Here is a 27,994-nt window from a genome sequence, read left to right on the forward strand (position 1 = left end):
GATCTTAATCCATTAAAATAGTTCTGGCTCAACTGGTCAAGTCTATGGCTCCAACTTAAACTGAGTACCTATAGAGTTGCAGAGGGTATATATATATATTCATATTTTACACAAACACTTGTCATATGTTTAACCTAAGGAGTGTCCATACTTTGTATGGTGAATGCTGTGTATATATTGTACAGGCCATGACCCATTCACTTTCAGATCCATTCTTTGCCTTCACCTGCTCTATGTCCAAGGGGTCTGACCACCGTAGACAGGTTTCCTAGGCTGCCAGGTCACCTGGGTTCCAGCTAAACTCGGCCAATGAGATGCGCTGGAGTGGGAGGAAACACTGTTGAAGTGTTTCTCCCTAAGCCCCCTGCCCTTGGATGTACCTCTGACAGTAGCGGTAGCAAGGCTCCAGCCCCTGCCAGGAAGGCCTGCAGGGTTCCTGCTGCCATCAATGACCACAGTCCCTGGGTAATGCCATTTCCTCCTACTGTCCCTCCTGCCCTGGGTTGAGTGTGACTTCCCATCTGTCACTAATCTAAACTTCTCAGATCATCCGGCAACTGTGTAACCAATTCCCTGCATTAAATTCCCTTGTTTATAAATGTGTGTAGTGGTTTCTGTTCTGGTTAGACCCTAACTGCTAACATATATCATGGTTAAAACACTTTTTCTTTTAACATGATTAGCTATTGGCAAATTCCTTAATTAGGGTTGTGGTTATCAGCCTACTGTCAGTAAGTATGTGTTTGGAGGGTAGTTTTTAATCTATTAAAGTTATTATTACTTGCCAGTAAAATTTTGAAATGCTTAAATATCATAAATGTTTGTGAATTCTACCATCTTGAACTTCAAAAGCAGTGCCCTAATTTTACTCAGTATGTTCATATGATAAATATAATGGATATAGTGAGTCATAAGCCATTATTACATTACTCATTATAGAACTACTACTGTATTTTGCAGAAATAGCTTGAATTCATTCTTGGACTAATATATATACTGACTTCCAGCAATGGTGTCATAGAGGAATGATCTGGTAGTAGTTACCATAAAATAAATGCTCCTAATAACTTTGGTACTTGGAAGTAATTTATATCTCCCTCTAAGTGATTGATTTTTACCACTACTTGCAATATCTTCCCTGAACCTTTGCCTAAAACCCTCTCTCCTGTTGACTGTATCATTCCAACAGGGGAATACATTGGTAGACTATCTCCTAGGGACCCTCAACTAAAGTCACTTTGGCTACCACTTCCTTTCTTCCCTTCCTTCCTCATCTTGCCCAAGCTTAAAGGACCCTAAAGGTGTTAAGAAAAGCACATAAAAGGGCCAGGATTTCAAAAGTGGAGACTGAGACTGGCCCTGTACCTGTCAAAAGAGTACATGAATGTCTGATTAAAAATGGCAGATGAAGCACACTTGATTTTATCCTCACGAAGACAACACTAACAGGATAATAAAGGCAAGTACAAAGTGATAAATACCCAGAAATGGCAGTGAGACTCTCAACAGATAAGAGATTTCAAAGAACTTCTGGAGGGTTAACAGTGGATGGAGGAATGGTAGTAGAAGAAACAGAACAGATGAAGCTAAATGTATATTCTATGAGTGGGAGGCTGGAAGAGCACAGAACTGAGAAGGACGCCTTTTGCAAAGCAGAACTTGGGACCCTCAGTAATTCATAAATATCAACTGAGGGGGTTGTGGGTCTGAAACAGTGGGGATTGGAGGAGTCAGCCTCCCACTCCCTTGGCAGCAGATAGGCTCTTCCTTTTGCATCCCCCACCCCCAAGAAAAAAAACAACAAACTTATTCTTCTCTGTACCAAATGTAATGGCCCAAAAGATAAGACCCCTGACATGCTGTCATGTAGCAGTTCCTAGCTAAATAGCTGGGTGTCTGCCAAGTAATCATAGTAAAAGTAGCACAGTTTTAGTAGCATAGTAATAGAAATAGCACAGTTTTAAAGCACTGTAATGAGTATATTATATATTAGTTTACTTAATGCTCACAACAACTCGAGGAAGAAACTGAAGCACCAAGTAGTTAGATAACTTGCCTAAGGTAACTGATGGAGCTAGATCACTACAAGTGATAAAGTCCCAACTAATAAATCACCACAAGTAATAAACTCCATCCACATGCAAAAACAAAAAGTACCAATAAACATCTTATTGCCTTATTCTGAAGTAAAGACAAGTGAAGATGATCAGATGTTTGAAGAAAGATCACAACATAAAAGACAGATAAAAATAAACACAAGAACAACCTAGAGGAAAGAGGAAAGATAGGAAACAGGAAAAAATAAACCTCCAGTTGGTATTCTCAGAGATATTTGAAAAGATATTACACCAAAAGAGAACATGATGCAATGTTAAAAATTCTATAGAAATATTGCAATGTAAATTCAAAGAAATCTCCCAGGAAAAGGACAAAGAGATAGAAATCATAAGAGAAAAGAATGGAGTCAGAGAGAGCTAATCTAGGATGTCCCACCTCTGACTAATTGAAGTCACAGAAAGAAAAAGTGGATGATGGGAAATATAGGACATTTCCCAGAGGTGAAAAACATGAGTCTCCTAGACATACAATCATTAAATTATACACTGAGGATATATAGAAAAGGTCCTTTATGACATTTGTAATCTGTTCTGTGACCAAAACTAGGTCTTGGTCTTTCTCAATAGGTTGAGTCTAGGAATTGAGAATGAGTGACAGGGTTTCCATCATTGTGACCATGAACATATTGTTTGCTGTAGGGCTACCCATTACTCTGATCTCATTTCTCTTCTTGTACAGTTTTTTATATTTGTTTCCCCTGAAAAAATTTGTCTTTCTGGGGATCTTTGCCATTATTTTATCCTCAAGCTTATCTAATCTCCTTATCTAATCAGTCACCTATCAAATCCCCTTCTTTGCCCCTAGACTCTAGGCTCCTGTGTAGGAATCACCTGGTATCTTCACTGGATTAGATTGCTTCTGGGACCCCACTTTCTGCCCTTTTATGGTCTTGCTCCCTTGGTTTACTGAAGCAGATCCTCAGGTAACTTCTTTAGAAAGGATGTGTAGGCAATACATTTTCTTTGACCTTGTATTCATTTTTCACATTTAACTGATACCTTGGCTAGAAGTAGATTTTCACACTGAAAATCATTTTTTCTTAGAATGACGAACAATTGCCCCAGTGCCCATTAGCATCCGGTGTTGTTGATGACAGGTCTAACACAATTCAAGTTTTTTGTTCTGTTGATAAACTCATTTCTCTTTCTACTCCTACCCTCTTAAAATGGATACATCATACAATTGCAATACAAGCATATTGTTTAAAGATATGGAGATACCTACCAAAAGAAATATCTTGAAAGGTGAGAAATGTTTGTCTCTGCAGACTGGGACTGGAGAAGACAGGAAATCATTGCTTTAAATTTTTCTTAACAATGTACATAACTATTTTGATGAAATATTAAAATTATAAAACATGGTTGCCAAACTATAAAGAAAAACAGGTGAAAGATAATCATACAAGTCAGGGTTGTGTTACCTCTGCATCAGGAGGCTGCTATGCTCAGGACTCAGGAAGGTGGTGCTGGGGTCCTCACTGCTATTGACTTGGAGAGTGATTAACCAGTTGCTTGCTTTAGATTTTCCCTTTATAAATATAAAAGACCTTATACTTAAATGTTTCATGAATTCTTCTGATAAATGGTCCACATTTTTTTAAAAAGCCATGACATACATTTATTTCAAATGCCATTTTAAATATATAGTCCCAGTCCAGTATAGCAAAACAAAAATTGCTTATAAAGAAAAATTATAAATACTTCTCAGAGTACAGAAATGTGTATTGTCAATTTTCCTTGTTTTCAATATTATACACTGAAAATATTAAGTGCAATCTTTATCTAACATAACATTATTTATATCTCAGTTAAGCTTATATTTTTTGAGGGTTTTTTAAATCCCATGGAAGAGAAAGAGAATATATACTATTTGAACCTCAGATTGCTTAAGATTTCAGTATGAACAAACTTAAGGCCTTGTTTTATGGGGTTCTATTTGTAGAAGTGTACTTCTGATTCTTTAATTCAGTTCCATATTGCCTGAGTACCTGATATCTACCAGGAATCCATTTACCCACTAAGTACTTATACAAGGCACAGGTCCAGGCCTGGAGATACAGACAAGGTCCTGGCCCTCATACAGATCATATTCTAGGACATCAGGGAAGACAAATATTCAATTTAATTAAAAAATGTATAATACCTCAGGTGGTCAAGAAAAATAAAGCAAGAAAAGTAGGGAGGTGGGCAGGAGGGTGGCTATTCTATACAAGACTGGCATGAAGTAAGGGAGGGGGCCATGTGGTTATCTTGAAGAATGCCTTGCCTCCTTCTGGGGATACCCAAATATATATATATTTCTGTCCCCAAGGTGTATATAGATTATGAAAGAACCTGGTAATAATTTTAACTCTTAGAATCAAAATTTTGTAGAATCCTAGGATTCAGAGTATGTTTATATAGATGAGGAGGAGGTCAGTGGAAGAGCTTCACGTTTAAAAGAGAATGTGAAAGAAGGCAAGCTTGTGGGAGAAACTTTCCATCAAGGGAGGACTAGCTAGACTGGCCAAGGGAACAGCTAAGAAAATGGAAGAAAAAGGAAAATGGAAAGAGAACAATGTGTCTGAACTGCCATCATTCATGGGTATGTCTGTCTCTCCCACTGGATTATAGAGACCATGTCATGATTTGTTGAAGTCTGCACCTTCCATTGCTCCTTAGCTTGCTCTCATCATGCAATCCTTTGCTAGAAATTCAGCTGCCTGGTGTCTGCACTCCTCTGCCTCGTGTTGAAAGCCATCCACAAGCTTGTCCCAGCCTCCAGACCCAACTCCGCATATTCCCCATTGCTCCCAACATGCATGGTCTACCCCACAACCTGGTGGTGACTATTCTCACCTCTGTCCCTTTGTCCAAGTCCTGGAATGTTTTGCTCCTTCCCTTCCACCTCTTCTTCCAGCAGACTGAAATCAAGAAATTGGATGGGCTAGGGTTTCCTCCCAGCACCCCTCATCCAGCGAGACTCCCCTGACTCATCTGGCTCTTGCGGCTGTCTGCACTGCCCATGTCCTTCCTACCAGCTCCTTGTGTACTTCATGGCCTATAGTCTGATCTCTCTGGTGAGCTGGTACCTTCCTTCTGAGTGCCTGACACATTGCTTATTTGCACAGTCGGTGTGACTTAAAAACTCCAAGTCAAGGGAATTAAATCCATTTGTCTACTTCCAGTTCCCCAACTGGGGAACTCTAGGGTGCTGGGGGAATAACTAGTGTAATCAAGATCTAGGTCTCAGCTGGTGGGCCCTGATTCCAGGTGTCATTTTCATTATTCTTCTTAAAGATCCTGTTTCCTTTTTTTGTTTTCTTTTTAATGGAGAGTAGAGCACTTGGGAAGATCCTAAGAACTCATGTTTCCACTAAATTAATATATGCATGTTATAACCTATACATGTTGTTTCAACAAGAGAGAATTTCTAAGAGGTGAAGATGGTGATGAAAGGATGGAGTTAGTTAAGGAAGGTGTGCTCAAAAATGCAGGAGCCCTTCTCTTGCCGAGGGGGAATTCCACAAATTACATTATGGAAGGAAATGTGGGCATGGGATAAGAATTGCTCCACAATGTCCAGGTGCAAGGAATGTCACATTTCTATATTTCTCTAAAATCAAATCAAACTTGACTTTAAATTTCTTAATCTCCAAGGTTGGGAAAAAGTCCAATATTATAATTACTAGGTTTCTCTGTTCTGACCCCTGGACTTTCATAGGCCCAGGGATGTGAAGGAACCTGATTCTTAGACCAGGTGGTTGCCATGGTGACCACTGTTCCTGCTGCTGCCCCGCATGCTAGCCCCTTTCTGTCAGTCAAGGAGGACCCTGGGAGGACCATGGAGTGACTTCTTGGTGCTGTGCTCCTGTCTCCACTGACCACAGGTATCCACAGAGACCCCCACCCAGGCTCTCAAAGCAGGAGTGGGCAGTGTTCAGTCTCTGTGGGCTTTCAAGCAGCCTCCCACCTGAATTCCTGCAGGGGGAGTAGACCCATGCCCCCCAGGAAGCCTGTACCTACTGCCTCTACACAGGCGTACACACACGCACACATACTTCGCCATCTGGGGAAGCCACCAGTGGGGTTGGCCCACACGTCCCTCCTTAAATCACAGTCAACTGTCTCTGCCATCCTGAATAATTCTTGTCAGTAAGTTTGGTTTCCAAACAAAGATCTGAGTGGAGAGGCTTTATCCTGAGGCCTAGAAACTTCTCTGTTTTAGACTCAGAAAAACAAAGAGCTGTTTCTTCCCCCTGAGGAAGGGAAGCCCAGAATTTAAAACTCAAGGCCAAGAAGAAAATCACCTTATCATTCTTTTTTGCTGATAAGCCCACAGTGGTAAAAAGGATAAGGCACCAGTTAACTTCTCTGTCGCTCCCTGTTTCATGGGTGAGCACAGGGTCTGTGGAGTGTGTTTGTATGTGTGGTGGAGCTGGGGGGTGGGGTGGCGAAAAGGAGATTTGAGCCCCTGATGAAATCTCAAGGGGCAGTTGAGAAGGAGAAGCCAGGAAAGAAACCTGAGCCATGTGCCTGCAGCATTAACCGTAGCAGGTGCCACTGTGTCCTGTGACCATTTGGAATGAGGAAATGGCAATTTGCAAGAATTTCCTGTGCAGCAGTTGGACTAGGGTGGTGTGAGGTGCAGGACTGCTGGTACAGTGCCCCAGGGGGCAAGAGGGCCTGCAGACCTCCTGCTCTCTTTGTGCAGCTGTAAAGCGTGGTGTCGGGCTGCGACCAAGGGGATAGTGTTTCTAACTCGCACAGAGGTGTCATGGGGCTGGATGGCCCTGTTAAGGAAGGACAGTGGGATAAGGGAATATGCCAGACTCAGGAAAAGTCTGAGTTTTTGGTTGCCTGTCAAGACTGATAAAACTCTATACCAAGACCCACCCTTATTTTAAAGCTCAGCCAAACTGCCAGGAAATGAAAAACATTTACACAACTGCATGATGATCAAGGGAAGCCAGGGAGGGAAAAATCAGGATGAAGTAAATCCCCTCCCACCCCACCAAAAAATAAACAGCATGCACACACCATTCTCCATAGAGTTAGTGGGTCATTCATGCCCTGTGTTGAGAAGTAGCCAGATAACTATGACTAATATCAATCCAGACAAATATGGAGAATTTTTCAAGTAAATTCTCACTTAAAGAGTGGAGCTTTTAAAGATGATTATCACTGCCTGGCTTCCTTATTTAGTATCGTAAACAACTTGAAAATTATCTAAAATATTGTATTCTACATAAGCCTTTTAGAATGGGGAAGTTGGGAAGGCAAGGATTTGAGATTTCCCTCATTAATCATCAAGGCAATTTTTTTTAAAGTACACTTGGGAATTATGACTTTAATACCTATTGATTACAGAAAATAATTAAATCCTACCAAATTGTTCTTTAGAAATTATATATAATATATATGCATTTATGTTTGATCTTTTCCCCATACCCTTGACCGTGTAGATATTCTTAATCTTTTCCATGTTTGCCCATCTGGCAGGCAAATGGCCTCCTTGTACTGTTCTCCATTTCCCTGATGCTGGTGATGCTGAACATCTTCCATATGGTATGTGTCACTTCCACTTCCATCTACAATTACTTGCTTATGTTCTTTGCCCTTTTTCTAATGTGCTGTTTTTTCAGTTAATACTGATATTCATCCTTTAACTATTCTGTCTCTTAAAAATATTTTCTCAGAGTCTGTCATTCATTGTTTAACTTTGTTCATGGCATATTTTGCCATGCAGAAGGCTTGGATTTTATGTAGAAAAATCCCTCATTTATTTTCTTCATGGTATCTTAGATTCTATGATTTATTTAGGGAGGCTTTCTCCATCATAAGATTATAAAAATATGTTCTTTTATTTTCTTCTGGCACTTTTATAGTCTTTAAAAAGTTTGAATCATCAATCTAGCTTTTACTTATTTGGCATATAACACAGAGGTAAGATCATTCATTAAAGCAAGCTTACTGCAATTTCCATGCATCCTAGAGAAAGAGAAGCTAAATGCTTTCCTCCATCTGAGAGACAGTGGTGAGAACTCTATGAGGAAGGAAAGGATTCATAACACTAGTCTGTGTTCAACAAAGATCATCTGCTCTAATGGGAAGACTATTGTGGCAACCATATAATCCAAACTTTCTAAAATGGTCCTGATTTGCAATATTCCTTCTTATTCACATGTGCTTACCACCCAACATTTGATTTAGAAACTGTGGAGCTAATAGAGCCAATGAGGTTGTGTGTATATAACCTGTAAAAGAGGGCAGGGCAAACACCACCTAAAGTATATTGAATTCTATGAATTCAGAGAAGCAAGGGGTGTTTCTGCCTGGAAAGATTAGGGGGAACATTTGAACTGGGCCTTGAAGGCAAATTAAATTATGAGAGACCTAGCTGGTGGAGAGGTCATTCCAGGCCAAGGAACACAGGCAGAGAAGCAGAAAAGCACAGGTGTATTTGCAGCACGTACATCAGATGTGCCTAAAGATACCTAATATGCAAAAAGCACCTACAAAATGATGTAAAAAAAAAGACAAATCAATAGAAAAATAGGTAAAGGATATGGAAAGGCAATTCACAAGAGAGATATACAAATGGTCAATAGACTTACCAAAAGTTATTCAAACTCACCCATCATACTAACACTTATATAGTGCTCACTCTAATCCAGGCACTTTTCAAAGATCTTTATGTATATTAACTCATGTAATCCTCACAGCAAGGGTGTACTTTGATTATCTTCATTTGACATATGTGAAAAGTCTCTTAAGAATCTTGACTAAGGAAATATAGTCATTGAGTGGCAGTCTTGGGTTCAAATCCAAGCTTTCTAGCTTTAGACTCTATGCTCTTAACCACTGTACTTACAGTCAGCAAAGTGCAAATTAAAGCAAAAGTGAGACACCAACTTTTACCCAGCAGATCAGTAAAACTTAAAAAGAATGATAACATCCAGTGATGGCCAAGATGTGAGAGAATGTTCAGTCTCATATATTGCTAGTTGGAGTATGACTCACTTCAGCTTTTTTTAAAATGATCTGGAAATATCTATTAAAATTAAAAATACACACAAAAGTTTAATTCAACAGTCTCACTTGGGACAATCTATTCCATAGAAATTAAAGTATGAAGGTGTCAACATAACAATATTATTTATAGCTTTGCTCTAATGGCAAAACAAACAAACTAATACCTGGAAAAAAACTCTTTGTCCATCAGAAGGGAAAGACTGAACAACATATGATCAGCCATACCAAGAAAAGACTACAATTACCCAAACTTGAATCAATCTTATGCCATTAAAAAATCTTACACTGCTTTTGTTTGAGTTGGCTCCAGGGTTCTCCAGAGAAACAGAACCAATAGGATACCGGGTGTGAGAGAGAGAGAGAGTGAGTGAATTTATGTTGAGGAATTGGCTCAAACAATTATGGAGGCTGAGAAGTCCCATGTTCTGCCATCTGCAAGCTGCATCTCCTGAGAACTAGGAGAGCTCATGCTGTAGTTCTCAGTCCAAGAGCAGGAGGATACCAATGACTCAGCTCAGGGGTCAGGCAAAGAGAAGCCAAATTCTCTCTGCCTATGCCTTTTTTGTACTGTTCAGGCCGTCCACAGACTGCGTGATGCTCACCTGCACTGGGGGCGGGGACCCCAGTCAGTCGACCCATTCAAATGCTCATCCAGAAACACTCTCATAGACAGAAATAAGGTTTAACCAAATATCTGGGCACCCTGTAATCCAACCAAGTTGGCACATAAAATCATCCAGTCCACATGAATTTGCTATAAAATGAACTTTTATAGCACCATGTCAATAGAAAACCAATATCACTTGCTGTAACTAGGAAGTACTGTACTCATAACTGCAGAGACAGTGAAAGGATGTCATCCATTTGTGGTTAGATAGCATGGCCTGCAGAAGACTCTAATCCTGAACCAAGTTTTCTACAGAAGAGTGAAATCTCAAAGTGTTGGAGATCACACACTACGTGACCCACTCATTTAATGTCCTGTCACAGACCATCTTAGCTCCTTGGAGCCCACAGTACGGAGCATCCCAAACTTCTGGAAACATACAAAAGATCCTTATTTTTTTTTTATCTGAAGAGATATTCATAATTTATTAAAGAAAAAAAGCAAGTTGTAGACTAATGTGTTATTAATCCAACTTTTGTTCCACAAAAGTCAAAAGAATCCAGTTAGTGAGTTTGGTGCTCATCTTGGAGTGCGTGTGGAGGGCTGGATGAGCATCTTAAGTATAAGTACTGGAAATTGCCATTTTTGTAAGTCAAAAATTATCTAAAATTGACATTTAATACAACCCCACCTAATAAACCACCAAGGATTGAGTATGAGAAGGACTGATGGAGGCTTTAGGTTTTTTTGTTGCTTTTAATCATAAGCATACAAATAATACAAATATTGCATTATTTTTTGAAGTTTAATTAGCTGTATTGCTTTTAATTATGAGCACGTGTTACTTTGAATTTTTCACAATTCTAATAAAAGAACATTTAAAAGTAAATAAAGTACCCTTAGCCTGAACTGTCCCAAGCTGAGAATCAGCTGCAGGTTCTTGGTTATATGTCAATTATACCTCAGTAAAGCTGGGGGATAAAAGCTGCAAGTCCATGGGTAGATCACACTGCTCCTCTAATCCACCTCAACACTTTTACATTCAGGGCTGGGTGATTTCTTTGTTGTGGGGGACTGTCCTGCATGCTGCAGGGTGTTTAGCTGCATCCCTGGCTTTTACCTACGGATAACAGTAGCATCCCTCCACCCCTGGCAAAACGACAGCCTAGAATGTCTGCAGACCTTGCCAAATGCTCCCCGGGGACAGAGCACCCCTGGCAGAGAGCGATGGCTGTGGTCCTTGGCGTCTTACCAATGGCAGGAGACCCTGAGCCAAGTACTCTTTAGGCTCCCGTGAAGCACCAACATTTCCCGAGTCCAGCAGCACTGAAGCTGTTTCCCTCCAGAGCCACTAGAGGGGACACTGCAGCACAAAGGACAGAACAGAGCACTGAGGGAACTTTGTTTTCTTCTCCTCGTGGACTTTGTTGTATCTGGTTTCCAACGGCCCGCCGTTTAATAACTATCCTTTGATGTTAGGAGTGATAACCCTTAACCACAAGGTATGTAGAACTATTTGTCTTGTGCTTTGTACCATAAAAGTCGGTGCTTTTAGATATTGTGGAAGAGAGCAAAATGTTCTTTGCTTTTAAACATTCTTTGTAAGGTAGTCAGACGAATCATATTACTAACAAGAAGTTATGCATCTCCATGGGAAGAGCCCGAGGGACAACCAGGCCGGGAGGAGAAAGATTTAGTTCTCTTCCTGGTCCTGCCACTTCTAGGCTCTGTGATGTTGGCCAAGTCTCTTAACCTTTCTGGTTATACATAGTAGAGCTAAAGAGATAGGCTAAGAAGTTGTCACTTGCTTAAGGCCACACACTGAGTTCAGTGGTCAAGCAAGGATTCAGATCTGATCTGTCCATGTCTGGGATAGTAGTAAGAATCAAATGAAATGGAATATGTGGAAGAGTTCTGAAGATCAGAAAACCCCACATAAACTCAGGGTGTGGATTTGCAGATGTGGGAGTGAGAGCGGGTGATGGCTCAGAAGTAGTATGGCAGGGGTTGGCAGGGAGCAGGTGGCGGTATGTCCACACAGGCAACAGAAATATTCCTCCACCAAGTGCTGTAAATTACAGAAAAGGGCATCAGTGCCACCAGCTCCTTCACTACTGATGGAACTTGATCTCTGAGACTTAAGGTTTCAATTCTCCTCAAAATGGACAGTCCTCTTGGAGGGGGTCTTACCTTGTGCTCTTAGGAATTGTTTCAACACCTTAATGATAGTGCAAAATCTACTACAACACTGTTCTATAAACTTTTTTGAAAACCCTGAACCACAGTAAGAAATATGTTTCTCATAGAGACCTAGCTCCACATGTTATAAAACTGAAACAGAAGTCTTTCTTTCTTATAATGTACTTGGGTATTTTTTATTGTGTTTTCATTATGTCACTTGAAACCAGTGCTGGTTCTGACCCAATCCATAGTGGGCCTTGACCTGCAGTTTTAAAAGCACTGTACTAGAAGTTTTGTGGGAGGGAAGAAAGGAACACATGGTCCTGGAGTTGGGTCAGGGGAGGAAACAGGAAATAATGGTCCCCAAACGTTCCTCAGGGAGCCTCAAAGATGAACTTTTTAGTAGGGGCTGAATTTTCTAGGAGCTGATTCTTTGAGGAATGATTCAGGAGGAAGAAAAAACAACAATCTCAAATCCACCAAAATAAATGAGGACGGGCCCCTGGGCAGTGGCCTTCAGGCTGGGTTCTCAGAGTTCATGCTCCAGGCTCCACACCATCAACATAAAGTATAAATGGACATAATGTAAGAACACCACCATAACAAAAAATAAAAACCCGACATTTATTGAGCCCTTACAGTATGTCAGACACTGCACTAAACTCTTTATATGAGTGATGGGACATAAATTAAGTTTGAGTGCTTCCTGATTTTATTTTTCCTGCCAACTAAAAAGAGTTCTGGTTTTGCCTGTCCAGTTTCTTCTCCTGCCCCATCCAGAAGGAGAACTGCACAGATACAGAAGGACTACAGAACATTGGTTAGGAGTGTAGAAAATCTTTCTAGGGAGCTTGGGAGAAAGAAGGGAAAGCTGAAGTTGTGGGGTGTAAAGATCTTAAAAAGAAGAAGAAAGGGGAGGTTAAGAAGGATTGTAAGGGGTTCTGTATGCTGCTTGAAAAATGTATTGAATATGAGTGAATTTGAAACTACATTTTTGTGACTGAACTGGATTTCTTAGACTGCAGCATTACCCTGAGACTGGTCCATGTGGGTTATGATCTCAATAGGATTACATAAGCATTATCTTATTTAATCTGAATAACAAACTCACAAGGTGCTAATATTGCCTTTTTCCAGATTAAAAAAAATGGAGGCTGATATAGGCTAAGTAGCCTTAAAGTCATACAGCTAATAAATAATAGAGCCAGGACTGAAACTTGGGCCTTTCAGTCTCCAAGTATACGCTCTTAAGAAGTCCATGATTATTTCCAATATAAATAATATCAGTTAAGAATCAAATACTGAGAAAAAAAAAGAATGAAATACTGAGAATGAGAGTTAATGAAAGGAGTTTAAAACTTGTACACTAAAGATGACAACATGTTGAAATTAAAGATCTAAAAATATGGAAAGGCTTCCCAAGTTCAGGGATCAGAAGACTTAATTTGCTACGATGTAAATACTCTTCAAATTGACTTACAGGTAGAACACAATCTTTATCAAAATCCCAACTGGATTTTTTGCAGAAATTGAGAAGCTAATACTAAAAATCATATAGAAATGCAACGGATGCAAAATAGCCAAAATAATCTTGAAAAAGAACAAAGATGGTGGACTTACACTTTCTAATTTCCAAACTTATTATGCAGTTACAGTAATAAAACAGTGTGGTGCTGACATCTAGATCACTGGAATACATTTAAGAGTCCAGAAATAAAAAACTAGCTATGGTCAATTGATTTTTGACAAAGGTGCCAAGACAATTCGATGGAGGAAGAATAAAGATTTTTTTAAATAAACTTTTTATTTTAAAATAGTTTAAGATGTACAGGATTCTTGTGAGAATAGTCTTTCCAACAAGTGGTTCTGGAACAACTGGATCTCCACATGAAAAGAATGAATTTGGATCCCTATCTTACATCATAAAAATTAACTCAAAATGAGTCATATACCTAAATGTAAGAACTAAAACTATAAAACTCTTAGAAGAAAATAGCTGTAAATTTTTATGACCTTGGGTTAGATTATGGTTTCTCAGATATAAAAGCACAAATAAAAAAGAAGATTGATTAAGTTGGATGTCATCAATATTAAAAACTTTGTCCTTCAAAGAACACCATAAAGAAAGTGAAATGACAACCCACAGACAGGGAGATAACATTTATAAAACATAGTCTGATAAGGGTTTTGTATCCCGAATATATAAAGAACTCCTATAACTCAAAAATAAAGACAAGTAATCCAATTTAAAAATCGACAAAGAAGTTGAATAGACAGTTCTCCAAATAAGATATATGAATGGCCAATTAGTTCATGAAAAGATGCTCAACACCATTAGTCATTAGGGAAATGCAAATCAAAGCCAAAATGAGATACTGCATCACACCCACTGAGATGGCTAGAAACAAAAAGACAATACGAATGTTGGCAAGGATATGGAGGAACCAGAACTCTCATACTGGCGGCAATGTAAAATGGTACAGCACTTTGGAAAATAGTGTGACAGTTCCTCAAAATGTTAAATGTAGATCTAGTTACCTTATGACCCAGCAATTCCACTCCCTAGTGTCTATCCAAGAGACACGAAAACATATGTCCACACAAAAGCTTGGACTCAGCTGTTCATGATAACATTATTCATAACAGTCAAAAATGAAAAGAACTCAAATGTTCATCAACTGATGTGTGGATAAATAAAAGGTGGTATATCCACAAAATTAAATATTATTTGGCCATAAAAAGGAATGAGGTACTGATATATTCTACAACATAAATGAACCTTGAAAACATTATGCTAAATGAAAGAAGCCTAACACAGGAAACCCACATATTGTATGATTCCATTGATATTAAATGTCCAGAGAGGTAAATCTTAGAGACAGAAAGAAAACTAATGTTTGCCTATGGCCGAGGGATGCAGACAAATGAGGAGTGACTGCCAATGGATACAAGACTCCTTTTTGGGGTGATGGAATTTTTCTTAAATTAGATTGTGGGTCACACAAGTCTGTAACTATACTAAAATCCATCGAGTTGTACACTTTAGTGGTTAACTGTATGGTATGTAAATTAGATCTTCATAAATTGTTTTTTTCTCTAAGTGAATGAGATGAGATTTGTGGCCACAAGTATAGACAAGTCTTCCAAGGAATTCCTTAAACCCATAAGGTTTTATTTTATTTTTTTTTTTTGTTACCCACTATCTAACTGATTTGTTGTAACAAGGAGGAGGGTTTCCAAATGAGGTAGAAGTTGGGGTGTCACTACTTCTCTGTGCCCAAGTAACTGTTTTGCCCAGTTCTCTGATGTTATCCTCACTGTTTACAACCAACCCCAGAGCATACAATACAAGGATCTGTGTCTCACTTAAGCTTACTCATCGTATTTCCTTCTTTCTTTTTCTCTTTACATTATCCTGGTCCTACAAGATTGACTAAAAAAATTATTATCTTATAGGAAAACAAATATCCATGCATGTGAAGCCAGCAAGGCCACCGAGCCTTTGGGGGAAGAACTAGAACAGGGAGGTGCCCAGGGGCATTTTCTGCAGGGAGAGAAGAGAATAAACAAGCTTCTGCCAAAAATGCCTGGAACTTCAAGCGCTCTCCTCAGGCCAAGGTCAGCCCCTGTGTGGATGCTGATAGTGACCCTGATCAGTTGTTGCTCCTCCCTTGATTAAAAGCATGTGGCTTTCTCTCATCTGAAATTCACCTTTGCTGATTCCACCTGCCTGGGGAGTCAGACCCCACACACAAGTGTAATTCCTCAGAGTGGTTACTGGCAGACGTCCAGGAACAAGGTAACTACACAAGGTCCCCAGGTATCAGAGGCATCGATTTCCTGAGCCAGGGAGAGGGGTGCCATGACTAGATGCACCGCTCCACAGTGGGAAAGAGCTGTGGAGGGCTGTTGTCGAGGAGACCACCACCACCACCTCCCTCCCCACTTCTGCAACAGGCTATAAATTCCTGGCTTTTGTCTTCTTGGAATGAGACATTTACCCTAGCAGAATCGTGGAGAAATTCAAACCACAGAATCATGAACCCTAGGGGAAGAAGATTTCTCTGAGGTCATCCTTACCCTGGTCCCAGATACCCCCATAAGGGGATGTTCTCCTCTTGCCACCCCTCCTTGCCCTGGCTTGAACACAGACACTGACAAGACTCTCACTCAGTCCCAGGAAGGAAGCTCACTCCTGGTAGGGCAATGCTAAGGGCAGTGACCACCACTGTCAGGTCCAGCTCTGTTCCTGATCACCTCCAGCCCTTCCTCAAAATTTGAAGCCACAATGTAGTTCCAGTTCCTTCCCCAGGTCTCCAGGACTGACTTGCCCCATGGCTACTCTTGAGTATCTCACCAAGCCTCAGACCTGGTGCTGACCCACAAAGAAGGTATGAGGCCTACAACCCTAGACAGACCATCCCTAATTGCTTCACTATTTCCTTGTGGGATTTGGTGTCAAATCCCATCATCACCTTTACACCACTCCCCTGGACAGGATGCCCTTGATCAATATGCATTTGTTCACTCCTGCCACTCAGCATGGTGCTTAAGAACACAGGATTTGAGTTCAGACAATGCAGGCCCTGCCACTAACTAGCTGTGAGACTTTAGAGAAGTGTCTTAATCTCTCTGAGTATCCATGTCCTCATCTACAGAACTGGGAATAATAGTAGTACCCACCTCAGAACTTTGTCCTGATAACAACAACAAATAACCTTTGTAAAGCACTTAGCACAGAGGCATTTTACAAGCATTTAATGTGTGTTCTCTACTATTTTACTTTACAATTAGTGTTCATTCATTCATCATGTATTTACTGAGCCCCAACTCTATGCCAGCCCTGGGATATAAATACCCCTCTTCAAGAGTGGTGTCCTCTTCAATCCAGGAAGCGCAAGCTTACGCTGGCACCCAGACAGCAGGGAGCTGAGGCCCAGGGCCACAGCACAAAGGCAGAGGAGAATAGACACTGCCCGCTGGGTCCTGCCAGGGAGGGAGATGTGGCCTTCCACCTTGCACACCTCCTTTATTTCCACTTAGACTCCATGGGTAAGGCAACATACAGGAAGAAGGGGGATGCCAGAGGGGAAGGTGAGAAAGCCCCATAGAAACACCCTTCCCTGCTTTCCTCTTTGACAGACAGTGGCCATGCGTCAGCCAGGCAGGAGGGTGATGTCCCTTGAGGAGGCCTTGCTGACTATGCCCGGGACTGTTCCGGAAGTAGGAAGGGCGGTCGGGGGTGGGGAGGCAGCAGGAATGTTCTCCTGGCCTGCTGCTCAGTACAGACGAGTGTGCAGAGAGGAGGGCCTCTGGACATCAAAGGTTCCTTTTGTCCCCTTCCGAGTGGCAGGGCAGCCCAGCCGCTGGCGATGACTCAGGCCTGGCCCTGACGTCACCCACGCCCGGCCACTGGCCTCCCTCTGCAGCCAGGAAACCGGCTGGGGAGTGGCATTCGCAGCTGCAGCAAATCTCAAAATAAGGAGGCAACTGTCTCTCTCCTCCTCTTTTCCATCTCCCTGCAGCACACCTTTCTTTACTTCTTTTCTTTTTTTTAAAGCTTATGGAAGGTTTTACTTATAGATCAACTTTCAAAACGTAGGAATTCAGAATGGGTGACATCATCAGAAAAGTATGTGGAGCTGATCTCAACAAGAAGTGAAGAACCCACGGCAAGCAAGCGGTTGTAACTCCTGAGCTCAGGGAGGTGGCAGCGTCTGGGTTTCAGAAGAACCAGCGCGTCCGAGTAAGTGAAGGCCCACCCCTGACCCCTCACTCAGCGCCCTTCACGGTGGGGCGCCATCTTGTTCCCTGACACCTGCAGCTTGGCAGGCCGCAGCCCAGAGGGAGGGAGTGGGCACGGCACCTGGGAGGCCCTCCAGATACAGCACCAAAGGGATCTATCTGATCTGCCTCTTCTCCACAGAACCAGACAAGAACGCATTTCCCCTAAAAAAATTTTTTTAATGTGTATATGTATATTTACAGGCTGAAGGCTGAAACTTTGGGGAAAATGGCCTACGTCATGCCTTCCCCCCTCAGCCCTGTTGTTTTGTCTCCTCTTCCTCCTTCCGCCCCAGTGCTCTGTTTTGGATTGCCAGAGTGTTTGTTCAGAGTTCTGAACTGTTTGCTTCCTGGATCTTATGCTGAGTAACCAGACATAAAAATAAACCCTGTTCTAGGCAAATATGTGCCCTGTGCCATCAGATGGTATTTTCGCACTTAACGTGGTGAAAAGATGGCAGCTCTGGTAAGAACACGTCCCCCACCAGCTGCCTCAGCCGAGCGCCTCTGGTTCCGGTGTGCACCTCCGCGTGCCAGCGCCCTGTTCACAGAGAGCTTATTGTCATCCCTCCTTGTGCCATTGCATCTGGGATGATATTAAATAAAGACAGATTATAATGTATCTCTGGTGCCTGTTTAACTTCACCTAAAAAACCTTAAGTCTTTGCACAGCCTATAATTTTACAAGCTCTAGAAGCTCCTACCCTAGAAAGTTAAATTCCTGAGAGGAAGGTTTTAACATGGATGTAAGAACTGCAGAGCACATAGGCACAGAAATCATATACCCTGTTTTCCTGGCCTCCAAAGTCATCTACTGAGTCAGCATCTGGTCTTTGTATAGTTTATTTAGCAGAGTAGAATTGTTCTTTTTAAATTCTGCTTGTAATGATGGCGGTAGGGATATTTTAAAAATGAATCTTATTTTAAAGGCAGTAGGAAAGTTTGTCATTTACTGGAAAACAGTGGCAAATATCTCTGTAAACTGACAACACCCTTTGGAAATTAACCATCTCATTTTAATATATGTTGTATAGGTCTTACATTTTACTTTTTATTTTATTTTCATCTATCAGGTTGTCTTGAAGTGAGGATCCTCTGACTGTGAGATCTGAATGCTGTGACCACTAATTTGGTGAGTGTCATGTGTCCCTAACAACTGCTTAAAGTTAAATTTACGAATCCTATTCTCTTGGTTTGTAGTAAGATTTGAGGAAAGGGGAGGCAGTACAATGGACTTCTGCACACAATGACAGCAGCTGTACCAAAGAGGATATGTAATAGTATCCTAATTATTAGGCTAATTGCTTTAATAGTCCGAAAATTGTAGAGTGGCTCAAACAGAATCAAAGTTCATTTCTTGCTCATGTAACAGTATAGGTTAGTGGGGCAATTCTCATTCACATGTTCATTCAGATACAGATTGAGAGAGGCTCCACTTTATGCAGCATGTGTTTTTCAAGGTCACCTGGGATTGTCTCCATTCTCAAGGGGAAGAGGAAAACAGTGTGATAAAGTACGCATGGGAGATTTCCATAGGCCATGCCTAGAAGTGGTACACAACACTTATACTCTCATTCGATTGGCGAAAACTCAGTCACATGGCCACATCTAATTGAAAGGGGGCCTGGGAAATGTAGTCCCTGGGTTGGACGGATGAGCAGCCACTTCCTACTGACAGCTGAGTTTCTGGAGAAGGGGTAGTCTTCTCTGGCACAGTATAATAAGGAACTTAGTGATGCTAAAGGATAACATAGCAGAACGAAGCAGTGGGAGAAGTAAGAATTATCAGATATTTAGAATTCCCTAAATGACACAGTCATCAGGTAATATCTTAGGGCATATAGGCAAGGAGCGGTGGGTGACATTTTTCAGGTTTCCTCTGTCTCTTCTGAACCAGGGGCCAGTGAACCAGAAAGGATATTCTCCCCCATATTTTTCCCTCCAGTGTCTTCTTGTCTAGGACCATTCTGGCATTGTCTCCTGGTCCTGGGTCTAGTCATGCTGGTTGGAATTGTCCAACAGAATTCTGTTTCCTTAAACGTTGAGCCCCAGTGGTTTATAGGAAGTCTTACGGTTTCTTTAGGTCATGACTCTGTCTGCCGCGGGTGTCTTTGGGAATCTACCCTGCCTGATCTGCTCCAGATCTTCGCACAACTTTTTAATCTTGGGAGATGGGAAGGGATTCTCTGACTAAGATGGGATCTTCAAACCAAGTTATTTGAGTAACATTTAAAATTAAATTTAAAAAGGCTAAGCCTGGGGAAATTTGATACACATTTCTAGTTTATTCTTTTCAGGAAAAGTTTACACATTTACTGAAACAATAAGTGGAAAGGCTATAAGCCCTGTTTGGAGAATGCTGAACTAATTTTACATTCTATGTAGCCTTTTCACCACTGTTGGTCTTAATGCAGAATTCCCCCTCACTGATAAATATCAGAAACTGATTAAGACCTCCAATAAAAATGGACTACATTGCTCCCTTCAGCAACATATATATTAAAAATGGACTACAGTCTTTGCTTGAACTGTCTGGTACCTAGTTATCTACTTGTTGTTGTCTATCTGGCTAGACATTCTAGTTTCTGATTGAATTTTGCCCCTGGACTCGACATTTCTGGTACCCACACCCACACCCTGAAGAACACACATTGTCCATTGTGCGGGAAACCCAGTGACTGGCTGACTTGACACAACCTCCCAGGCTCTCACAGAGCCTAATGCCTGGCCTGGTCTCCCATTACTTCTGTCTCACCTCTGCCCAGTCTCCTCACATCTGGAGTGGGCTAAGGAGAAATGGACCAGCATAACAAGTTGATTTGTTGTACAAAACTGCCTCAAACTCTGAAAGTCCATTTTCTTGGGTTGGTGGGTCTGAAAAGTATCTACTGAGCCAAGAGTTGGCTAGGCTAGTGGAGGAAACTAAAGATAAGACCCGACTGAATGGGGAATGCAGTGCCTTCTAGAAGAGTGCAGCCAAATGAGTAAGTTGAAAACAAATACTAGGTTTCAAAAGATGGAGCCAAGTAGGAACAGTCTGTTACTGAAAGTCCAGCCTGATGGAGTCCACTAGGACAGGCAGGGCTGAAGGCCTCGGTCAAGGAGGAACAGTGTTAGGCTTCATTCACTCAGGAGACTTGGTAGTCACACCTTGTTAATTTCAACTGCCACATGATAATGAGTTCTCAAAGCACTAAATGTGCACTAAGTATGAGTGTGTATGTGGAGGGGATGGATGGGGTCAACCTCCTGATTTCAATTTTCTAGCATGGCAGAGAGAGGTGGGCGACTGTCAAATCAGAATTTCACTACTGTCAACATGATCCCCTGCAGTTTTGGTACAGTGTGGGGACCTCACAGACACACCAGCAAGACAGAGGTAACACACATACACTTTATAAATACTTGGCTCTTCCACATTTTCAAAAAAGCATCAAGGCAGACATCATGGAAAAAAATTAGACTTTGAGTTTCCTTAATTTTAATTTTATGTTTTATTCTGGAGGAGTAGAAGTTGAATTTGGAGGAACGTAGTCTTTTCAAAGCTTAGGTCATCTATAGAGCTTATGTTGGTCCATGATGAGCAGACATGGACTGAGCAAAGCAGGCTGACACAGGCAGTGCCTAGACCATTGGTTATTTTTAATCCCAGAGGTTTAGAGTTTTTGTAGCATAGAAGTACAAGCCCCCTTCTTACCCTGGGTCAACATCATGAGTGTTCTATTACTCCCTTTAGAGGATTTTGCAATTAGGCCACATCATACTCACCAAAGCTAAGACTTCGCAGTAATAGGGCTTCATCATTTCTCAAGCTGCAATCCCCTGATTTCTTGTCAAGAACGAAGTTGAAAAACACCACTCTGAAGACTTCACAGTTTTGTTTTTAACTCAAGAAGCCTCTGGTTTTCATCAGAATTTTAAAGCTTCCTCCCGCCTCCAAAATGGTACTTTTAAAAAATATAAAACTGAGATTCTGTCAGAATAACTACAGTTATATATGTGAAATAGTTTGGGTAACTTAGAAAAATGCATGACAAGTCAAAGTGTTGATGAAAATAATTCTCATAATTATGGTCAGCATTGGTGTTTTGACTTTTGATATCACCATTAACATTGTAGGTATCAAGATTTAAAAATTTTTTTGTCTTTTTAAATTGACTCTCAGCTGAGCTCTTTCAGCACCACTCTCTAACTAGCCAAAGCATGTGGTATAAAACTTTCAAGGACGTTTGGAAAAGTTTGACTCTAGGCCGAAGGCCTAACTGAAAGACTTCTGATCTTACTCAGAGAGAAGGTTGATCCAGGATTCACTGAAATGGGTGAGAAGGAATATATTTTAGCCATCTCTCTGCCAAAAAGAAAAAAAGAAAAAAGCCTTCCCACAATCTAGGGAGCTCCTGGTGCATTGGTCAAAGGAGGTTTTGAAACCACTCTATGGAAGCACTGATGGTGGTGGTGTCTCCCAAGCCATCATCTGTCCAAAAGCAGCTAATCATGAGTGCAGCCTGTCTGCTTGGTGATATGGGGTGGGGTTGGGGGGATTATACACAGAGGCAGCAAGCGGGAGTTCAACCCCAGATATTTAAGCTGTGAGCTCCCCTCCACACTCCAGATCCTGGAGTCTGTTCCTCGAATGTAGTAGGAAAGTAATGTCTAATGTAAAGGATTTTCTCATTGACCCAAATTCCTTGGCATTGACTATACTAAGGTACTCAAAATATAGCTTAAACTTCACCCCAGGTACCCAACTCAGTCTAAATCCTCTTCCAGCAGCCAGGCCATGACTGGGCTGGACGTCACAGCACTCTCTTTCCTCTGATTTCACTGCACAGGAGGCAAATTCCTTTTCCTTTCTTTTCTTTTATAAAATGTATCACTGTTTTTCAAATAAAAAGAGCTATAACTAGTCACTATACAAAATCTGGAAAATACAGAAAAATCAAGAAGAAAACATTGGTCTCCAGCAATGCACCAACCAAGCAATTATTCAGTATTAACATTTTGATATATTTGATGTATTTCTTTCCAATCTATTCTTTTATTATTTTAAAAATTATTGAAATGGTATTTTATAAGCTTTTTCTTGCCCCACTTAACATTATGTATGTTGTAAACATTTTTCCAAGTCACCAAATGGTCTTTGAAAATTTGGTCTTTAATAGCTGTGTTTCCATTGCACTGTCTTAATTTATCCATTCTTTTTTTGATGAGCATTTTGATTGCCTCTAGTATTCTGGTAGTATAAATATGTAATAATTCTTATAGATAAATCTTTGCACGCATCTTGGGGAAAATTCCTGGAACTGTGAATCAGTAGGTCAAATGACCTGTTTTTAAAGTTCCTAGCACATACTGGTAAATTAGCCCCTAAAAAGTTAGTAGTATCTATTTCAAAACCTAGGTCCCCTTCAGTTTCTCATGTAACAATGCATGCTTGTAGGCCCCAGTGGCTCTAGAAGCTCTCAGGAAGGGGGCCTAGGAATATACATTGTAATATAGACACCTAATCCTTATGTACATTAATGCCTGAGAACTGTTGATATGCTGTATTCAATTCAATAAACATTCATTTCTGCAAACACTTACTACTCAGAAAAAACTTAGGGAACCCTGAGCTAGTATATTTAAACTAGAATATAATTTCAAAGCTCTTTTTTGGGGTACTGAATTTTAGAGTTTTCCTTAATCATGGTATGGTATATTTGAAAGATTATCAGCTATGGGGTCAGGAAACCTTACTGTAAATATGGGATAATTGAGGCCCAGAATGGTTCGTTTACTTCCCTGTGATTACCTGGAGATTTAGTGACAGAGGTAAAACTAGAACTTGAGTAGACAAAGGGTCCAGATCTACCCAGCTTCTGGGTAGCAGAGACAAGGCAGCAGAGAGGAGACTAACTCCTGAATGCACCAACCAAGCAATGATTCAGCCCCTGCCTCAGCCAGGGAGCTTTGCTCTGCCTTCTGACAGGCACAGCAAAAGGACATGTGTGGGCAGCCCAGAACCTACAAGGGCTCCAGGTGCCCACCTTGGTCGCCTAATGAGGCCAGACCACTATGTGCCCTAAGCCCTGAGGTGGTAACACTGACACTGGACCCAGGAGGACATGGGGTGGCCATATAGATCTACACCATGGTAGCAGAGTAGGAGGTGGGGTCCCGAGTCAGAAGCTAAGAGAGCAGAGCAGAAGCAGGGCAAAGGCAAGAGTCATATTGTAGGCAAATTTTTGGTCAAGGCAGGCATGTACTGGGAAGAAGACAAAGCCAGAGGGGAGCTTCAGTGGATCCAGCCTCCAGGACAGTCTCATTACATGACCTGGTTGGGAGGTGCCTGCCCCAAGCAGTGCCTGCCTCTTTAAATCTGATAGGTGCTCTGTGCTGGGCTGCCTTCTGACAGTAGGTAAGCACCTGGCCGAAGGAGGGGCAATGGGTCAGAGAAGAGGCACCTAAAAATGGAAACTTGGAAAATTCTCTGTTACAGCAGAGAACATAGTAAACAAACAACAACCAAATTTAAAAATCTTCACTACCTTCTAAGAGGAAGTGTGACTATCCATCCTGTCTGTTCAAACCCATCAGAGCACACCCACTGGTCACCTGATAGTATCTGGCTGTCCTTCCTCTCCTACTCCCTCAACTTCTGGAGGGCCACCATTCTATCAGTTGACTTTCAGGTTCAGCCTCCACAAACTGCTCAGCTCCCAAGAGTCGCCAATTCAAGTCCAGGTTCTATGAATCACCATTTAGGTCCTCCATGCCCAAGTCCACATCCATCTCCTGGGCCTGCACCAGGTGAATGACACATAAGAACCAGAACCCAAAGAGCACCTCCTGCATCAGACCTACACACCTAGGTACCAGGGAATTTGCTTATGATCACCCCACTGCAGTGCTTCTGTGCAAGGGCTCCATTATCTCTTGGCTGCCCAATGCAGGATCATTACTTTACTGATTCTTGGCCTCCTGGGTCCAAACTTATGGAGCCAGGGCCATGATGTGTATGGACTCTGGGAAGATCTACAACCGCCCTTAAATCAGGGGTACAAAAGATGGAGGGTGACTTTGCAGACATGGCCAGAGCAGTTTGAGTCATCACTATGATGTTGGCCCCATGAAAAGCCCTTCTCTGTGGCTTCCTGAACAAATTCCTTAGCCAAGGCACCTTCTCATACTTAGATGGAGTTCTAACTGCTGACAGAGCCTGGATCCGAAGGCCAGAAAAGTCCATGTAATGGTGACAGCAGTGCCTCCAGATCTAACCCCAGAAGGTAGAAGTCAGAGTTTCATAATATCCAGACAAAGTGTCCACCTGGGGAGTGGTCAACAGAGTAGGAAATCCAAGGGCGAAAAGTGTTCCATGGGGCCTATGATCTGACAAGAGCCACTGGTGGTCCCATCCTTACCTGTCTGTGCTGACTCCATAGCCCACCCACCCCTCACATCCTGCCAATAGGTAACCAACTTTAGAAACAAAACACACTCACATAGTCTCTGGTCAAAGCTGCAGGAGGACCCTGACCTGGCAAAGTCTGTCCCTGCTCCATGGCTTTCATAAGACCCCACTGGAGCGAGTATCACTGATGCCAGTTCAACCAGCTAGGCCTAGAGGTACTGCCTCAAAGAAGCCCAGCATTGCCAGATGGCAGTGTCCCGCTACTGTGGTCAGGAACGATGGGCCAAACCTGAAGACTCACCCCTTATCAAGAGCCACATTTTCCATCATTGAAATGCCAGACAGCCCAAACTGCTGTGTAGGTAAGTATTAGGAAAACTGGGGCAGATGCAATGTATGTATCGCTCCTACATTGCTGATGGGAATTAATGGTGCGGCCACTCTGGAACAGAGTTTGACAGTGCCTTATAAAGATAAACATACACTGGCTATACAGTCCCACTCCTGGGTATTTACACAAGAGAAATGAAAACTTACATTCACAAAAAAAATCTATACATGAATATTTATAGCAGTTTTATTTGTACTAGCTTAAAACTGGAAACTAGCCAAATGTTCTTTGATGGGTGAAGGTAACAAACTGTGTTACAGCCATAACTATGGAACACTCTTCAGCAATAAAAAGGCACATACTCTTTCCATACAACTGAAGGGTAAAAAAGACACCAGGCTGGATGAAAGAAAGCCAGTCTCAAAGGGTTGCTGTATGAGTAACATACATACTGTATGAGCCCATTTATATAACATTTTCAAAGAGACAAAATGACAGTGATGGAGAAAAGATCATTGTCAGTGGTTAGGGTTGGGGAAAGGTGTGACTATAGGGGTAGCACGGGGAGTTTCTTTGTGGTGATGGACTAGTTTGTATCTTGATTGTGATGATAGTTCTTCCATTCTACATACGTGATACAGTTTCATAGAACTCTAGACACACCCACAGTGCATGTAAAAACTGGCAAAATCTGACTAAGGTCTGTACCTGAGTTAATAGTATTGTATCAATGTCGATTTCTTGGTTCAAACAATGTATTACATACAGTACATAATATATTATCATTGGGGGAAGCTGGATGAAGTGATAGAATTATTGTACTATTTTTCAACTTCTTGTGAATATTAAATTATTTCCAAAAATGTTATTAAAAATAACTTTAGGGAAAAATGTAAGTTCCTATGGCCAGGATCCTCACCTGATCCTAATCTACTTGATGATGTAGTTGGCCTACTGCTAGGCTAATGCTCAGACACCTGTTGGCAATGAGTCATTATTTTCAGCTTTACTATATTAAGAGCTCTGCCCAGTTCTCCCCTGGAGGCAGAGGCAGACATGATTCCAGCACTTGATCTGTAACCCTGAAACTAAAGCTTGATATAAACCCTTTTACGCCCACCATTGTTGTTATTTGGTCTCACTGAATCCAGAGTGAACTTGCTGGGGGGCAATCCTCCTTAAGCGAGACAAACTTTTTTAAAGTTTTCTTAAAAAGTATTTTTTTAAAAGGATGTTCCCCACTCTAGGAAAGGGGGCTTCAGCCACTGGCTTCTCTCTTACGAGCAACCCCTGTTGTTTATTTTGTGGTTTTCTGGTTCACAGTAAGGCCTCTACAGCAGCGTCCCTCTGCTTTGGCTCACCCTCTGCTTCTCAGTGACAGCCTGTCTCAGGTGGAATCAAAGCTCACGTATTCCAGCACTGAGTGGGAATATACCCCCTCTTCCCCTCCCTGAGACTGTAACTTCAAAGCAAGGTAAAGACTCAGAGATCTAAGAAATGGCTTCAGTGAAAATCTAGGACAAACCATTCTTCTCGCCCCTGAGCAGTGATTTCTTTTCTGGAATACCTCTTTGTCTTCTCTGCTCTTCACACAGATTATTCTCTTCACCTTCACCAAATGGCCCCTCCTCTAATGGAAGGAGATTAACCCTTCTTTGCCCCCTTTCAATCTCATTCATTTGAGGGCTTTCTTTTAAATGCATCGCTCTCTCCAGGCCTTATGCCACAGTGAATGCTACAGAGAGAGAGGCTGCCTTCTCTTTGAAGCAGTTACACTTCTGTCAAACACCTTTTCGCCAGACTTGGTCCTGGAAACACAGTTTTGAAATTAAGGTTATCATAAGCCACCCGGGTGTGCAGTACAGAATTGCATGAGGCCATGGAGTACTTCAGTCAAGGGGTGCTCACTACCATCTGGGCCCTATCCTAATGAAATTCTAGCATTGTTTACTCCCTTGCTTTGTGCAGGGGTCCCCAGCATCCCCAACAATTGAGGCTGAGCATATGGGGCTGTTGTCTATGTGGGATCCTGTCAAGGTATGACAAGACACTGATGATACACCACTGTCCCCCAAGACTGGCGTCAGATCCCACCTTCCTGCCTGGCCTCATTTATTAGGGGGACTCATCTCAAGAGACTGTGGTGAGAGGGACAAAGGTGTATATTTCTTAGGCCTGACTGAGTTGTAGATCAAGAGAGTATGCTAGAAATGTGACAATTTGAATTGCTGATCTTCAGTAGGCATTGATGAATCTCCTACTTTTGCACCTTTTGGTTTCAAAACCATATTGAACAACGGAAAATGAAACCTGCAACTTATTTTTAGCTGTTCATGCTAACTCATGAGATTTTTCTTTGCAAACCAAATAGGATAAAGGCCACTTCAGCTGGCTAAACTTAATCTGATTGACTTAATATAGCAATCGAGCCTACTTCTCTGATACTTCTTAAGTGACATTTCAGTCCTAGGTGATATTTTAACCAATATTTACTATGTTGCTGAATATTGTATTTAATTGAGCTACTATAACATTTTCTTCTGAGAGGAATTGGGAAACAAGTGATA

The 27,994-nt window shown here is 41.6% G+C and overlaps 1 protein-coding gene across 12 annotated transcripts in view; it reads left to right on the forward strand.

Annotated features, from left to right (window-relative positions):
* ZBTB38 (zinc finger and BTB domain containing 38) overlaps positions 1-27,994 on the forward strand; it is a 125,282-nt gene that overhangs the window by 20,746 nt on the left and 76,542 nt on the right. For 3 of the 12 annotated variants that reach the window (XM_036877401.2, XM_057498179.1, XM_057498195.1), the window contains exons 1-2: positions 17,163-17,665; positions 18,777-18,835. The gene's annotated coding sequence lies outside the window, so the exon portion shown is untranslated. Of the gene's footprint in view, positions 1-11,125; positions 11,241-16,331; positions 17,666-18,776; positions 18,836-27,994 lie in introns of those variants that run through there. The other 9 variants (XM_036877395.2, XM_036877398.2, XM_057498182.1 and 6 more) reach the window with 6 other exon arrangements.

This window comes from Manis pentadactyla, chromosome 1 (genome assembly GCF_030020395.1).
Source record: "Manis pentadactyla isolate mManPen7 chromosome 1, mManPen7.hap1, whole genome shotgun sequence".
NCBI lineage: Eukaryota > Metazoa > Chordata > Mammalia > Pholidota > Manidae > Manis > Manis pentadactyla.